Consider the following 5,780-nt stretch of genomic DNA (forward strand, 5'->3'; position numbering starts at 1 on the left):
GCGCAGTGAGCGTCAAAACAGCAGCTCACTGGAGCCCCCACAGGCAGGAAGCAGGTACTACACCACTCAGTCTGGAGGAGGATGATGGGTGGAGGTGTGCACTGTGCACTGTGCAGGGTGGAGCAAGACATGCCTGCTGCTCTGTACATTCTTAAATATTAAATATATCTATTACCATTTGCACACTCTACCTTTTTGAAATTGCTGCTGGACCATTGCGCTCAATGTAAATACTGTCTATTATAGGTCCTACTGTATGTAGTATGCAACGTGCTTTCTAAATAAAGTGTGACTTGACTTGACTAGTGTCAATATTTTTCCACATTTTTGCTCTACTTTCTTTTACTTCTTCATACATTTTACTGTAAGTTGTGTAGGAAACTGAGCAGTCACTGACAACCGGGATCAAATTCCTTCTACTGTACGTGTGATTATATTTGGCCAAAGAAGCCTGACTTTGATTTGAATTTAGATATCATCAAGAGCTCCAAAGTTATAAATCTCCCTCCTAAATTGAGTCAAGTGACAAAACTGCTCTAGTAAAGTAACTTACTGCATACTTATAATAAGTACAAAGGTAAAAGGGTATAGTACTTACTATTAAATGTACCTTAGGTATTAAAAGTACTCATCATATCTACTTATAGACTTATAGTTAGACTTATAGTTATACTTATAGGCTTATAGTTATACAAAGTGTGTGTGTGTGTGTGTGTGTGCGCGCGCGTGCGTGCGCGTGTGTGTGTGTGTGTGTGTGTGTGTGTGCGTGTGTGTGCGTGTGTGTGTGTGTGTAAAATATAATGCCTCCTGGAATGCAGCCACGATCCAAACGCACAGACATCAGGGATGTGGACCCACACAATGAGAGGCGCTGACCTGCTGGACTGACCATCGCATGATCATCTCCTAATGGTGATGACCACTGGACCTGTCTTAGCTCAAAACTATACGAGGCCGCAGCAGATTCGATTGGCTATCGTCGGAGGAGGCACCAGGATCGGTTTGTTGAGAATTCAGAAACAATCTCCACTATACCGGTAACCATGCACGGAGCACACAGCGCAATTCTAAACAACTCAACATCTGAAAGGCTCAAGCAGCACCGGATCAAGGAAGGAGACGCAGTCTGTTTGGGGAAACTGCAAAATGACTGGTGGACCGGCAGGGCCCAAGAGATTACATTACATTACATTTAGTCATTTAACAGACGCTTTTATCCAAAGCGACTTACAATTGTTCAAACACCGACGGACGCAGCCATCAGGAGCAATTAGGGGTTAAGTGTCTTGCTCAAGGACACTACAGCATGCTAGCAGGAGGAGCCTGGGATCGAACCAGCAACCTTTGGATCACTAGACCACCAGCTCTACCTCCTGAGCTACCATCCCCTCGATCCAGGCGATCCAGGCATTTGCAGTGAAAAGCGATATGCACAACTTTTATAGCGCTGTGAAAACCATCCATGGTACCAAGAACTCCTCTCTCTCACCCGTGAAGTCTGATAGCTCAACCCTCATAAAGGACCAGAAGCGAGTTGTGGACAGAATGGCTGAACACCTTCAGACCCTTCTCAACCAACCTGCCGCTCCTGATCTATCAGTCCTGGAGGAGCTGCCCAGCTATCCAACCTTAGAAAGATTAGATCTCCCACCAACCTTCTCCAAAGTCCTGGCCGCAGTCTGGTCACTAAAAAACAACAAGACCCCTGGCCCTGATGTCACCCCTGATGGCAGAGATCCTGAAAACAGGGAGGATATTATCTCTGCACCAGAGCAATGTTTCACCTCATTGCTGATGTATGGATGCATGAAGCAGTCCCCCAACAATGGCAGGATGCAACCATTGTTACAATCTACAAAGACAAGGGTGAGAAGTCTGCCTGTGTCGGTGGTGGTTGAATATCCCTTCTGTCTGCTGCTGGCAAAGTCCTTTCCAAAGTGACGCTAAGCAGACTCTTACGGAGCATATCAGAACACCTACTGCCTGAGTCTAAATGTGGCTTCAGAAAGAAATTGCAGCACCGTGGGCATGATCTTCATAACTCACCAACTATAAGCCTTGGTAGACCTGTCAAAAGCCTTTGACACAGTCAGTAGGGACCTTGCTCTGGGCTTTCCTTCTCAGGGTTTGCTGTCCACAGAAATCTGTCAATAACCTGCGAAAGTTCCATGAGGGGTCAATGGCTCAGATGACCACAGGAGGACAGAAGTCAAGGCCTTTCAGAGTATGCACAGGTGCCAGGCAAGGCTGTGTACTCACACCCATACCCTTCAACATCTTCCTCTTGAGTATCACCTGGCTACTGCACAAAGAGGTGAAAGGAAGTAGTGGTGTGGTTATGGACTACAGGCTAGATGCAAATCTATTTAATATCAGGAGGCTCCAGGCTGCCAAGTACGGTCAAATCTGTAAACGTTGTAGAGCTACAGTATGCAGATGACTGCACCTTTGTGGCATATACACCAGAGGCTCTGCAAGCAATCTTTACAGCTGCTGTGAAGGCCTACAGCAGACTGGGTCTCACTGTGACTACTGCAAAGACCGAGGTACAATGGAGTCCCCCCACCCCCATCACCATCACCCGCCTTCAGCATTGACAGCAAGTCCTGAGTAGTAGTGCCAGATTTAAAATATCTTGGAAGCATTCTTCTGTCTGAAGAGAGACATTCAACATTCAACGACATTCAAAGCCGAATTAAGAATGCCTCAGCCTCCTTTTGTAGGCTGCGTTAGAGGGTGTTCCTGAACAAAACCATAGATATATACACCAAGACAGCAGTCTATCAGGCCATCAGTGTCTCCACACTACTCTACGGCTGTGAAGCCTGGACCTTGTATCGTGGCCCCATCCCACTACTGGAGGACTTCCACATCAAATGTCTCTAGTGCATCCTTGGGCAAACCTGGTGCCGTGCCACACAGGGAAATACTGGCAAAAGCCCATAGTGAGAGCATGGAGGCAACATTTCATCACCAACTGTGATGGATGGACCACACCATTAGGGTGCCAGATGATTGGCTTCTACGCCAGCTCTGGTAGGGTCAGCTACACCATGGCCGGTGAAATGCAGGAGGCCGAGAGCAGCGATACGAGGACCACCTAAACAGATGTGGAATACAGCACACAAAGCTGAAAGCTCTGCTTCAGAACGTCTTCTTTGGAGGCAACTCTACCAAGAAGGACTTCAAGGCTTTGAAGGGGAGAAGAGTGAGGTGAAGGAAAGGAGGCGTCAAAGGAGGAAGATGGTCACTTTAGCTCAAACTAACCCTGACTACACATGCCTTCCTGCAAAAGATCATGTGACTCTCGCAGTGGACTTTACAGTCACATCAAAACTCACCAAATGAAGCGGGGAAGTGCAAGTAAGGTGTGTGTGTGTGTGTGTGTGTGTGTGTGTGTGTGTGTGTGTGTGTGTGTGTGTGTGTGTGTGTGTGTGTGTGTGTGTGTGTGTGTGTGTGTGTGTGCATACATGCGTGCATAGGCATGTACTGTATGTACATCTATGTTGCTGCTTTTTCTTCTTTGGCATAAATGGAGGGCAGCTCCTCCAAACGCTGTGTGATGTCACAAAATGTGGGGCTATGAGGGAAATTCCACTCATATGTGTACATGTGTGTTTGTTTACATGTGTTCCCATGACGACAGAATTTCTCTGCCACAGGAAGTGTTGAAACTGTCAACAAAGTAGGAGCCTGCGACATCGGTCCTGTTGATATATTTTGTGTCTGTGGCTTAATAACTGGGAGTAGTAGTGCTGCAAACTGTTGCTATAATAATAATTAAGCACAATAGTTGCCAGGACACTAATATATACACACTATATATGAATCTTCTATACACTAATATATAGAAATATATACACTAAAATATATATAAAAAAAATTAAAGTAAAAAGTGTAGATATTTGTTTTGAAATGAAGTAGAGTAAAAGAAGAAAGTCTCTGAATATATATATATATATATATATACTGTATGAATATATATATAAATGTATATTCATCAAATAAATTTTTTTAATATTTTTGTACGAAATAAATATTTGTATAAATACACTATTTGTACTTTGCCGAAGTCTTCGGCCGCACCACTACTTTACGCGCTTGTTCCAGCAATGTTACCTCTTCCATTCACGACACAGACGTAACGCAGCTCCCCTGGCATTGTCCTGGAAATGTTCCTCAGACTTAAGGTGGGAAATTGCCGGAACAGATTTGCCGGAATATCGACCCCTGCTTCCATTCACACATGACCCCATGCTGGAAATGTTCCAGAAAATTTCAGGGATAGACTGCATGTGGAGAAGGGGCTTTAGATGATCCTGGCATCATCATGTGGGGAATTTCCTTAATATGTTTACATGTTTGCATGACAACTGGATTTATTTCATAGGGAACCTGGTGGGCAATATTTTGGCACAGAAAGTGGAATTTTTCATACGCCTACACCCACTCCATCATTATAATCATGGAGAGTGTCGAGAAGCCTCTGGCTGCAGCGAACTACCTCTCCATGCTGGATCTTACAAGTATGCTGTGACTTCCTCCAGAACCAGCTCCGTCCAGAGATCTGCATTGGCATCTGGAGGTTTGCCGACATCTACTCGTGCCTCGCGCTAAGACACAAAGCCTACCTCTACATGCTGCAGAACTTTGAAGAGATTCTGGAGCTGACACTGCAGCAGCTGACCACTGTTATCAGTGAGGACGAGCTGAACGTCCACCAGGAGAGCGTTGTGTTTGAGGCCGTCCTGCGCTGGATCAACCACCGTGCCCAGGATCGCAGGGACCACTTGTTCCCGCTTGCTGAGTGCAAGCCAATCCTCAATGACGCCAGGTATGAGATCGACTTGCTTGGAACCCCCAGCTGAAGCTTCAGCAATCCCCTGACCCGTCCCCGCCTGCCCTTTGTCATCCTACTTGTCATCGGAGGCTGGTGTGGTGGTAGTCAAACCAGAGAGAGAGCCCAAGGGCATATCACGGCGCTGCTTTCCTCAACAGCTTTGTGTGCTGCCTTGGTGACTTGTGAATTATTTCAACAGCGTGCGAAAGTTTGACCTTGTCACCCGCACCTGGCACCAGGTTGCACCCATGTACATGCGACGCTGTAACAACAGCGTTGCTGTGCTTGAGGGCATGAGGAGGGACATGTGGAGCGACGCCAATGCCAGAACACTGCAGGGTAAGATTTACATCTGTGGTGGCTTCACAGGGGATGAATGCCTGATGAGTGCAGAGTATTACAACCCTGCGACCAACCAGTGGACAATGATCCCTCCCATGTCTACAAGGCGCAGCGAAGTGGGGGTTGTTGCCTATGGTGATAGTGTTTACCTGGTTGGAGGCTTCGATGGGCCTGCCTGCGCGGTGTCGAAGCGTACAAGCAAAGTGTCTCATCGACCTGGACGTCCAGCCAGAGCCCCGCCCCGACCTGGACAGCCAATCGGAAGCTGTCTCAGAGGGCCTGGGCCTTCCCGAGAGTCAGCCCTTCCTGTCTGTCCAGTCGACCAATCAGAAAGAGGAATCATAGAGTTTGCCTGTCAGCGGTGGCCGCTGCGTTCGGGTCCAGGTTCGACGACCAGTCGGAGCTGAGCGATGAGATGGAAGCCGAGAAGAAACAGAAGCAGGGGGTTATGGGTAATTGTTTTTGTTTTTTTTATAAAGTTGTGATGCAATATATTTCCTTGGTCACGTGAGCGGCACAAGTTCTAGTATTTGAAATGCAGTGGACAGCATATTCCCTAACGCCACTCCCTGTTGCCACGGCAACCGAAACACCTTGC

This window comes from Zeus faber, assembly GCF_960531495.2.
Source record: "Zeus faber genome assembly, chromosome: 18".
Lineage (NCBI taxonomy): Eukaryota > Metazoa > Chordata > Actinopteri > Zeiformes > Zeidae > Zeus > Zeus faber.